The following is an 11,794-nucleotide window of genomic DNA, read 5'->3' as shown; positions in this document are numbered from 1 at the left end:
ATGGACAAAATTACTTGCACTGTCTTGGCCGTGAAAGATGAGAAATAATCAGTTACCCTAATTTTTCCTGTATAAATTAAGGCATAAACTGAAAGTATGTGTTCTGGTTGGAATGTAAGTACGGCAGTGTTTGAAAGACCGACAAATCAGCGTTCAAACGCTTTCAGTTACTCCATATTTTCTTAAAAAACTTGCATTAATCTTTAAGTAGTGACCTGGAATACTTTGTGATTCCGATGTCGAACAACACGGTTGTCCTGTGAGCGCAGTTGCAATGAGTGATGTATTGACAAGATGGAAACTGGTAGCTTGTGTTTTAGCACGCTTGCTCTTCAGAATGTTTAAACTTAGAGTTTGTCTTACGACCTGAGCCTAATTTCAGTTCCTTAAACTACATGCATATAATTGCCACTTTAATCAAAACCATTAAGTAAAAGGGGACATGGCCTAAAAATCACTTGGTCCATCTAAAACACCGAAGTGCTCAATTTAGTCTTTGTACTATGAAATAATGTTTACATCTCTCTGTATGTCAACATGCGTCTTTTCCTGTGTTTTCTCCTGTGTAGTTTGTTGGCAGGGGATGTATTTTCTTCATATTGAATGAAGAAATTGTGGAGGTCTGAGATGTCTTGTAATTGAAAAGCAAATTATTTTTACAGTCAAGTATAAAATGAAGGAGGGAGAATATAATTTTTTAAAAAATGAAGGTTGTAAGACCTTTAAATATATTGTCAAATATATGCTGTCAAATACACTGAGAAGCATGTGCTTTTACAAATGTGTCCTTTTAAGTAGTTACAGGGCTAGTGTTGCTTGTTTCAGCCGGAATTAGGCATCTGCATGCTCAAACACTTAAAAGCTATACAGTGTTGTCTTGAGCTTTTCATGTGCCTTTGGAAATTGAGTTCAAGCACGTGGTTGATATGAATGGCTACAACACTAAGGAAAAAGCAGAAATGATGCAAACTGAGATTAAACCCCATGTTCAAGCATCTGGATTTTAAAGTGATTAAATCTACCTCCTCTGCAACTCTAACTGGAAAGTAACTTGAAAGGTGTATCAGCCTGGAGGTCCTTTAAGGTGAAAGAACCTTAGGGTTCTTTCAGGTTTTCTATGTGCTATTGTTCAGCTCAGTTATATAAGACTGGGGAAAAATCAGTAAAAGTGCCCTTAGAGAAAATAGATGTGCCTTCAGTCATAACAAGCTCCCAAATGCTTTTTCTGCATTTGCTCGTTTTTAAAGGTACTTGTTTCAAAGGAATAACTTTGGCTACGACTGCAGCAATTTGTCCAGTGTTTTCATTCCCACCAGTACCACCCAGCAGCTAGTGAGGTATCTGAAACGCTTTAATGATGTGAAGTGTGCCGTAACCTGCCAAGCTGCCTAGGAGCTGTCATTTTCCTCAGCAAGAACCTTGTAAGATGCCAAGAGGTGAGCTGGGGGAGAGGGGCCTTAAAGGTTAAGGCACTGTTGGCAAGAGAGGGTTGTGTGGTTCTGTAATACTATGCCTGCCATCAACTGCTTCTGTGGAAGACTACCTTTTTCTTTCTTCTTTTTTTTTTTTTTTTTTTTTGGAGAAAAGGGGAGAAGAGAAAACAATGGAATATACTGATCTTTGGTACTGGTGCTGTGTCTTTCTTGCAGTATGTCCATGTGAGCAGCACCTGGTGCTCCTTTTAGCAACTCATGAAACCTCTCTGAAACCTTCTGCAGCTCTGTATCGTGTCAGTAGTCCCCCTTTCTTTCAGACCATTAGTGTTGTGCCATCTGGGCTGGTTTGTCCTTTTTATAAAGCTACGGGGATACAGAAAACGCAGAAGTACAGGTTTGTTTCTGAAGGTTACCACACGATGGCAACGTTAGCTCTTCACAGGGTTGTTCCTCAGGCTCACCCAAACCAGGCAGCTCTGCCCGCTCCGTGCAAGGAGCCATGCCAAGCAGAAGGGATGGCACACGTATTTGAGCACAACGGACCTGCTTGTGCAATTCTTTGTTTTGCCTTTATAGTTGACTAAGATGTACTTTGCTGGACTGAAGATATGCTTCTTTAATTTACTTGGGGGAGCTGAGTGTGAAGAAATGGGATCTGCTGTTTAGAAACAGCTTGAAGTGAAGTTCGGGTGTTTATTTTCTCAGCTTATTTCGTGCAGAACATGTAGGGGGCTTGCTGCTGCCAGAGAGGGGAATGCACCCTATCCAGTTTACTACTGAGATCAGCAGATGTTGCTGTACTCTGCAAACTGATACCAATAGTAGGGAAACCCAGTACCTATCTCTGTGCTGCAAGGTCTGGGAGACACGAGCAATTCTAGGAGTAGGACTGGATCCCTTAGCATAATCTGCAGTTAAAAGGTGTAAAATCTGTTATGGTGAACCACCGGCCGTTCTGGGCTGGGTGATTTGCTGGTGATGCATATTTCCTCTTTTAAAAAGGCTGTATTTAAGTGCTTTTAGTTCTTGTCTAAACATGTCTGTTGCTGTGTTTGGCATCTGAATGTGTTTTGATTGTTTTTTGAGATGTAATAGGCCTGAAAGAGGAATCTCTGGATTTACTGATCTTCCTGGTTTTCAATCCAGGTCCTTCAGTCAAGGTTTGCTTGGAGACCATGACATTTTCAAGTAATTTGGCCTTGTAGTTACTTCTATGTTAATACTAGGTAATGCTGTCTGTTCTGAACCGCTTCTGGGCCACTGATGCTGACCGCAGACTTGTGGCAAATCTAGCCTGGTTTACATCTGGATTCCCTCTATTTGTTTTGTCTTACTTCACTTGTAGTGCCCCTTAAATGTTTCCAGCCCTGTTTCTCTCGTTTCCCCCTGCCCACATTGATAAGGTGTCTCTGAAAACTCCCATATGCCTGCCTTTCATCGAGATGAAAAGGTGCTAATTTCTATTCACAGCATTATTGGTATATGAGTAAGTACAGCTTATAAGCAAGATGTGGTATGGGGAGTAAATTACAGGGACGGCTGTGTGGTTTGGGCTCTATTTATTTCAGGTCTTCAGCTTTTGGGTCTTCCTTTGTATCATTTTGTGGGGTTGGGGAGCAGGGGGTGAGTGGGTTTGGAAATAATTTTTAATGTTGGTTTGAGCTTGAATTTGCATATACTATTGTCACACTCATGTACTTCTGACTTTATACTTGGGATTTCTTTCCACGAAGCAGAAAGATCTGCTTTTACCTGTTTAAGCACTGCATCCCTAGTTCTCCTGAAGTACTGCAGTCCTTGTCCCTGCCTTGACACAGGCAGTGGCCCTGTGGGTACTGGTGATGTGCCCACACCCCTTTTTTCCCCTGAACTCGTAACAGGCTTCATTCTTGGATACTGTGCAACCTGCAGTTCATGGTGTCCTTAGGTGAGAATTCGGCCCAACCTTCACTTTGTGCAGCTGACCCCTGTGTTAAATTCTTGTTTTAAATAAATGAAGAATCGGTCATTTTTTCCTCACCTCACTTCTGGTGATCATAAGCCAGTCTGAGCGATCTCCAGGGAAGTCTTTGTAGCACACTCTCCCTCTTCCCCCCAAAGCTTTCAGACCACTATGTGCATCTGAATTAAAGAAGTCTTCCACCTGCAGTCAGCTATTTGTGCTGATCACCAGCCTAAAAATTATGCCATTGCCATCAGCACAGAGCCACTTCCTCCTTCGTAAGATGCATCAACCTAGTTCTTATTACAGGGGAAGTACTTTTTAACATTTCCCCAGTAGTCTCCTGGTATGAGGGTATTTTTCAGGATATTCTGTTCTGTAACTGGGAATGTTGCTCCTCGCATATTGTGAGAAGCCCCGACCTGCCCATCATGGCTCCCAGCAGAGCTGAGCTCTTCCCTTGCATCATCCGCTTTGGGCTGCTTGTGGAACACAGGTGGTGTTTTGGGGCACTGTGCTGCTGATAAAGGTTTGTATGGCAGAATCTCATCAGGAAGCTCTGCTTTGATGAAAATCATAGATGCTTTGAAAAAGTAATAGCGTTCATATTGAAATAGCATTAAAGAATATTATCTTTGAGATCAGCTGGAGCTTTACCTAAGGACGCCCAGTGGGAGGGCACAACATCTGAGTATTTTTCACAATCACTCAACAGTCAAGACTTTTTAAAGCCGCTGTTTGAACTTCATATTTACAAAAGCCATTAAACAAAAGAAGGGGCTGTTGCTAGCTGTGTTATTGCAGTCAGATGCTGTATAAAGGTGATCTAAAGAAAGGATGGGAAATAGGCTTGTGGGCTTTTTCCTTTCCTTCTTCCTTCCCTTCCTCCCTAGAGCCCCTGAATAACTTCAAAGGGTTTTGGTGTTGTGTTTTTTTTTTTTTAATTTCTACTGCTCGTCTCATTCGCGTTGCACGTGTGAGTCTTAGCTCATCCTGGAAGTCTCTGTGGATAATGGAAAAAAACCAGAGAATTTATGACATAATGAAGTAAATTAAGTCTGACTAGCTGAAAGTGGCGTAATTTTTGCTCTGGTTGCTTGAACCATTTTTCAAGGTCCAGGGGGAGGCTGGCAAGCTGCTGCTGTTGGCGATGCATGCAGGCCCTCATCCCAGGTGTGAGCAGGCTTCCTCAACTCCCAGCCACCTGAACGTGACCTTGCATGGAAAGATGTGCACACAGTGAATGTGCCTGGCCTACGCTGGTGGTGCCACTGTTCCGCTTGAGTGGGAGGCAGGTGTCAAGGGTACACAGGGTGGAAACGAGGAGACGTGGGGGCTGGTGTGCTTCTCCAACCCATAGCTTGACAAGAGGCAGGGCACAGTCCCTCTGATGGCACAGTGGTATGGTCCTCTGGCTCCCTTCCCTCTCCGTGGTCCCCGCTGCCCACTGGGCAGTCTCGGGTTGCTCTTCAGAAGGCAAAGGTGTGCATAAATCAGTTGACAGGTTGGAATGAGCGCTTGGCTGTGGCTGCACTAAACTTTCTCTTTGGCACTGAACTGCACTAGGCTTTGCCAGCAGCCCCATTGGGCGCATAAGCAGTGCTCTGCTGGGCCAGGCCAGTAGTTCATCTAACCCCAGGCTGGGTCTGTGATGCTGCCAATGGGAGTTGCTGTGTAGGGAGAGGATGTGAGTTTAGTTCCTCCGCTTGCAGTTCCCCAGCATCTACAACAGTACGATTAGGGGTGCTAGAGGATACACCCCTGGCCATTCACTTTAGCATTTCTTTTAGACCTACTGCCTGTGAATTTGTTCAGTCTTTCACATCTGCTCACACTACCTCCCTCCACAATCTTGAGGTAACCTATTTCAGAAATTCACTGCCGCTGGGTAGAAAACTGCTATTCAGTTTTTTAAACCAGTTTCCCACTATGAGGACTAACCAGCATTTGAGACAGGAGTGACTAACCCGCCCCATCACACCGTGTGGCAGATACCCTCATCAGCTGTAAGCTTGGAGATAATGGTGAGAAAATGTTATTTCACAGAGAAGTCCGTGGAAAGAAGGTGAGTTACAATGTGTCCACAATCAGAGTGCCATGACTTGGTATTTGAAGGACCATCAGAGTTGCCATTAGAGTTGTCAGCATGGGCAATTTTTCGTAGGACAATTATTCCAGTCGGAGACTTGAAAGCATTCGCATGCTGCACGGTGCAAAATGCTTTCTAGCACCCTGTAGCAAATTTGAGAGTGTGGGCAGAAGCAAGTCCCAATGCCATGCCACAGGGTGAGAGTGCCCAGGGTCACAGCCACTGCCAACAGCCCTGGATCACTGCTCAGGCAGGAAATTCAACGTCCTTATGGTCCTTGGAAGGGGACCTACAGCATGGAGCAAGGTAGCCCCTGACAATCTGACCTTTCTTTCTGACCATCTGGGGCTTGTTTCTACTCAAAGCCTGCAAGGAGCTCAGCTCCAGGGCTATTGCTTTGTATTATTAGGATATGATATAAAGCAATCCCTGGGGGTGTGGACAGGACGAATCCTCTGAGCCTTCAAGATCCCCCTTCTCCTTTCCTACACTGCCCTGTGGGGGTGTGACAGAGGTTCCCAGCCCACTCCCTCTCCTGTCTGAAAGTTTCCAGAACTTAATTCCTGTGATTATTAGAAACTTTCCAATTGCCAAATTTATTAATGATCAACTTATAACCATGAGGCTCCACTCCTTGCTTCTCTAACTGCAGGGCTGTCAAGAAAGATTCAAGAGCCCATATGTTGGTCAGGCCCTATTTTCAGCAGCCACAATTCAAAAGATTTGGATTTAATACTGCCTGATTACTCCATGTGTTAATGCATACGTCTTCTCCTGTCCTACTGTCATGGTGACAGAAGACTTTCCCTAATGCAAAGGTATCTAAACAGGAAATACAGCATCTTGGGGGACCCAACTCAAGCATATGCCAATAATTCCTTCCAGGAAAAGAAACAGATTGCTTCTGTCTTGTTTTCTCTTTTTTTTTTTTTTGGAGGGGAAATGCTCTGTGTATCAGCTTGTGTTCATTTTTTCCTTGTTTCTGTCCAAACCCGCAGGTTAGAGCTGGAGGTTTGCTGAGATGCTCCAAGGGAAATGAAATCATATTTTACCCTGATGCCCCCTGGGCTTGGGACACCGGCGCATCCGCAGTGAATCCAGGAGGGCAAGGTCTGTCCCCAGCATCTGGCCTGTTCACATGCAGAGGTAGGAAGTGAGTTTTCTGCCTCTGGAAAGCTCTCAGAGCGCGCCACAGTCACACTCTGTGGGGAGCCAAGGCACGCAGCACCCATACAAACCGCACCAGTCATGTGCTAACGTGAATTGCGAGCAGTGCCGCTCTGTGCTCCTGCCTGGCACCATCCATGCTCCCTTTCAGGCTTCCTAAAAGTCATCTCACTGCAGTTCTAAACCACGCACAGGACTTTTTTTTTTTTTTTTTCTGTGATGCTACACACAGTTTGCAGTGGAGTTTTCCCGGGCTTGTTCGTGGCTTTTCCTAGCCACCTTCTATGAATGTGGTAGCACAGGTGGATGGCTAAACAACAATTTCATCAAGGAGGGAGGAGTGAAGAGTGTAATGATCACCAGCTAACACCGTTTCATGGTCAGACAAAACTCATTACCTTCCTGACGATACCACGGCATCTGTGCTGGCAAGGCATATTTGGGTGTCTCCAAGGCAACGGGCTCAGCACCATATGCCGTTTTGATTTTGAAAATGGTATCATTTAGAGGGGCTGCTGTACATGTTAGATGAGAAACTGTCTCAACAGCAGATCTCAAAATGAGACATCAGTGCTAAAGCTTTTTTACACTGTGGGATGGAATTGTTCTTCATCCAACATCCAGTATTTTTAAACAATGACCAAGTTAAGGATACACAGACACACGCAGGCATTTGTTTACTGGTAAAGTTTGCAGATGGTGCAGGATTAGTGGGATAGTAAATAACAGAGATCTGAATCCCTTGATTTACATGGTGACAGTCCAAGAAAGTGGTGATTTTGATTCATCCAACTACTGGGGTTTGTGTCTAGAAAGGAGAAAGAGAAAGGAAGAAAAGATAAGGCTTGTATTGGGGGGGTGGGGGTGCCTCTGCATCGAAAAGGACAGACTCTGAAGAGGACAGAGGTGTCTAGGGTGAGATACAGGTAGAACCTCAGTGTCAGAGTTCAAGTTGCTATACCAGCTGCTGGGAGCAAGGGAACCCAGGGGGATGGGTGTCTTATGGGGTGCCCATGTCATGCCACCCTGGCGGGTTTGCCCTCTCCCATGATCTTGTTGTCATGACATGGGTGGGATCTTAGTGACTGTCCACTTTCACATAGGGCTGAACTTCAGTTCTTTCCAAAAGCTGGTGGAGGACGGAGGTTGACAGACCCTGAGCAATACAGAGCGGTCACAAAAGCTGCCTTTTCTTGGGGGAGCAAGCTAGAAAACTTGCTTCTCTAATAGTGCAGCAAATGTCTTGGACAGGGGACTTGGGTGATCAGAACTATTTCTGGCTGAAGGTGGGAGAACTTTAAAAATAGCTCTGAGAAATTAAAAAATGAAAAGAAAACCCTAACTCATTTAAATCATCAAACTTCATGTCCTGCAAAAATGATGCTGCAGTCTGAGTTTTTAGTGTTTATCTAAAATGTAAGCTGGAGGAATGAGTAATCACCTCTGAAGGACTTAATAACTCTTTGTCCCTTCCTCCATATACTTATATTTGAGTCATGATAGCAAGGAGGATACAATAGGTATTTGTGGGAGGCATAAAGCCTTGCGTGCTCCGGGAACGTGTGGTTCCTCTGCAGATGTTCCTGTTTTCTCTGGCATCTTAAACACTGCTTATAAAGGATTTCTCTCCCTTCAGGATGTGACCCCCTGCCTTTTGTCTTGAGTCAGACAAATGGTGACAAAAGCATCCTGGCAGCATTAATTTACTCTAATTATTGGATTGGGGGTGTGCAGCTTCTTCAGCATATTTATGAAAATTCAGTGCATTCCGTAAGTGACCTGGGTGGGCTTATTTCCATGTGAACAATGAGAAAAACCTGACACACAAGAGTCTGTTCCCACACACAGAGCATTCAAAGAAATCCCCCACATCCAGCATTTTCTATACATTATGGACTTGGGGCTTGTCTCTTTTAGGGACAGTGGCAGGGGAAGTGGGGAATGGGTACATGTTGTGCTCTGAAACCAGCTGCAAAACTCAATTTTGCAGCTCATCAGCTTCTCAGCATCTTCTGGGTCCCAGTACCAGACCCAGACCCACAGTACTGAGTAGGAGCCCAGCTCTCTCCCCAGTCTGCTTGATACCTATAGCCTTAATTTTTCATCTTTTTCACAGCTGCTTCAAAGGAAGGCTGAAGTATCAGGGCCTCCTCTATAGCCTATTCCTTAGTAAAGCGTCGAGGCCCCATTACCAAGAGATATAAGAAATAGCGGGGGTGGGGGGGAGAAATCTGAAGGCTTTCTGAGCAGCTCATTTGTAATTAGTGGTTGATAGACAGTGATTTATCTGGGTAGGGTTTGGGTCTCAGAAATCCATTCAAGCTTATCATTATCTTGGCATATGTGAAAAGTCATATTCATAGTCCCTCAAACCCATTAGAGCCCCACACTTTCCTAAAAGGGAGAAAAAAGCCGTTCAACTTTACTTTCTTAGAGGCAGAACAGCTTTCTGTTCCTTGTCAGTTCTTGAAATCTGTCTCCTCTCCACTGCCTGTGTTTAGCTCCCAAGGGAGAAATAAATGCAGATCCACTGGGACAAAGGGAAAGAAAAAAATATTTCTGGGAAAAAAGAACCAATCAGCCTATTTCCATCCTTCTGCGACAGCTATTTCTTTCTGAGGACAAGCAAGGGGAAAGGCGAGTCAGTCTATGAAATAGAGGCAGGGCTATACCAGAAGCTTTTGCTAATGTCTATAGTGGTGGCATTTCGTGGAGCACAGAGGTCCCTCTGCTGCTGTGGGTATACCAGCGCCCATGGCTGCCTTTGCTCTCCATCTGTTTCCCTGGGCTCTGCCCTGCTACTGCTTTTCCCTCAGGGAAAGGTCTCTGCTCTCCTTCAGAGTACTTGCTCCTGGCTAAGATGGATCTGCCTGGTGATACCAGCAAATTGAGAAACTATTGGTATGGTATTGGTATGGTCTAGCATGAGCTGCAGGGGACCCCCCCTTGCCACGGCAACAGGAGCAAAACAGCTTTTCCTCTTGCCTAAGTGCAAGGTGAGAGGGAGCAGACTTGGGAGATCTTTGATATTAGAAATCGTAGGTCATCTGGCCTGAGACCCTAGTATGAGATGTGACTGTTTTGGAGGCATGTATTTTGCCTGTAAGCTGAGTGCGGTCCCACCTCCCTGCTCTCCTCAGTTTCCCTTTGCTGCCCACACCGCACGGGGATTTCTTGGAGCAGGGACCATCCCTCGTCCTGCAGAGGTGGCATTGGTCTGACTGAAGGTCTGGCCGCAGCTAAAATCAGGGAAAACTCAGGGAAATCTGTGTGTGAGTGAGTCAGAGAGTTCTGTTTCGAGCTTTAGGCATGGCTGTGAGAAGGTGAGCAGAGGTGGTCGGGGATAGAAAAGAAAAAAGAGAGAAGAAAAGCCATTTCTGCTGTTCAGGTAATCGCTGTTTTTCCAGAATGAAGTAGCAGGGATGCTTCCGACAGCGGCTAGGGCTGCGCTGACGGGCTTGGGAATACCCAGCTCGGGTACAATGTAGTCATGGCCTGGTGGATTTGGGGGGATCTCATGGGTCTCCTCAGGAAACAGGTTCATAACGCGCTTGGTTCTCAGGTCTTGCTGCCTTTCTAATCTGACTTTTGCACTGCGAACATCATTAAAAAATGTCTCCAGGGGAAGGAGGGGGGAAATAAAATAGAAATTTCAAAATGCCGAGATCAGAGCGTTTGTTTCGAGGCTCAGTGGATTTATCAAACTGGTTGGCCACTGATCCCCTAAGTCTGCTTCCCACTGCAGCCATCCACGCCTGTTTCTGATGGCAAATTCCTCAAATGTCAGGCATGCATTTTAAATGGTTATTTGTATGGAAAGGCAATCCGGAGAGACCAGCCGGAGCGCTTGGCCTGTCAGTCAAGGCTCCCAATGCCACTGCACTGACAGGAATAATTTTGACAGAAAATTGCATATAAATTGAATCATTTCAAAATTAAGAAAGGGAGATGAATGCAAACGCTTCCGAAATGAGGTGCCACCAATGAGTCGTGACATGCAAGGTTCAGCCTCGGGAGCCCTGCAGATCTCTCCTCTAGCATTCGGCTGCTGCCTGCCCAACAGCCACGGGCTTGGTCGGTGTCTGTGCTGAGGCCAATACTAGGTTATTGATAATTGCCTAATATGACTACTTATATTAGAAATATTAGGTTATTAGCTGCCTTGGGGGACTGGTCTCAAGGCAGATGTTTTAACATGTCCAGGTCTGCAGTGCCCAGTATAGATGGGGTTCAGTGAGCTTGGTGGCAGCAATAGGGGGATGCAGGGCTTGGTTTCTGTACTCCTTCCTCATGCCCAAGGGTGGCGTGGAGGGGTGTGAGTGCTGAAGCTGAAATCAGACTCACTGCTTTTGTGTGTAACCTTCAATCCACTTCTTTTCTTAGCTATAGTTTTGAGTAGTAATGAAAGGTGTTGGGACATGTACCATATTAAAAATAAAATGCACTCAATGAACCAAGGGGGTGTGAAGGAACTGGGGTGCTGCGACTAGCAGAAGCCCACGCTGAGCAAAGCATTGTGTTGCCATCATTGCTTACACCTAACGCTTTGCACAGCCCTGTGAAATGCCACTGTGGGAGTGTGCAGGGTCAACAAGCTAGAGCAGGGCTTGGGGGTGCTGGAGCCTCACCCCAGGCTCTGCCACTGCCCTCCTGTGCTACATTGGTCAAGCCACTTGGCCAGCTTTCCCTAAGCCTCATCCCCTTCTCTTTTTAGACCATCATGTCTTCAGTGTCCCTCACAATAGCTGGTACTGTGCCTTTGCTGGACTTCTAAAAATGTAAATATCAGTAAAGAATAATGCTGATCAACCCCGTTTGATTTACAGTTTCCTGCCTGAGTTACTTGCACAGTTTGGAGAGCTAGAAACCCCCCACGACTGAGATGGAGGGTTTCTTCCTGTCCCCGGGCTGGGGCTGGCATGGGGCTGGGGCTGGCATGGGGCAGGAGCAGGTGACACGATTGCCTGCCATAGTGGGGGACTGTTGGGCTTTGCTTGGCCATAGCCCAGGGCTGGAAGGGGAAAGTTATATGAAGTAAAACAAAAAAACAAATCCTTTGCAGCCTGGCAGCTGCCTGTATGCCCGACTTGGCCATGGAGGGCTGGTGAAATGCGTTGCTTTCCAAAGAGATGCCTCCAGTCCCTCTTCTTCCAGAGGTCT

Source organism: Phalacrocorax aristotelis, chromosome 2 (genome assembly GCF_949628215.1).
Source record: "Phalacrocorax aristotelis chromosome 2, bGulAri2.1, whole genome shotgun sequence".
Lineage (NCBI taxonomy): Eukaryota > Metazoa > Chordata > Aves > Suliformes > Phalacrocoracidae > Phalacrocorax > Phalacrocorax aristotelis.
The sequence above is the reverse complement of the archived record's forward strand: the minus strand, read 5'-3'. Positions refer to the sequence as shown.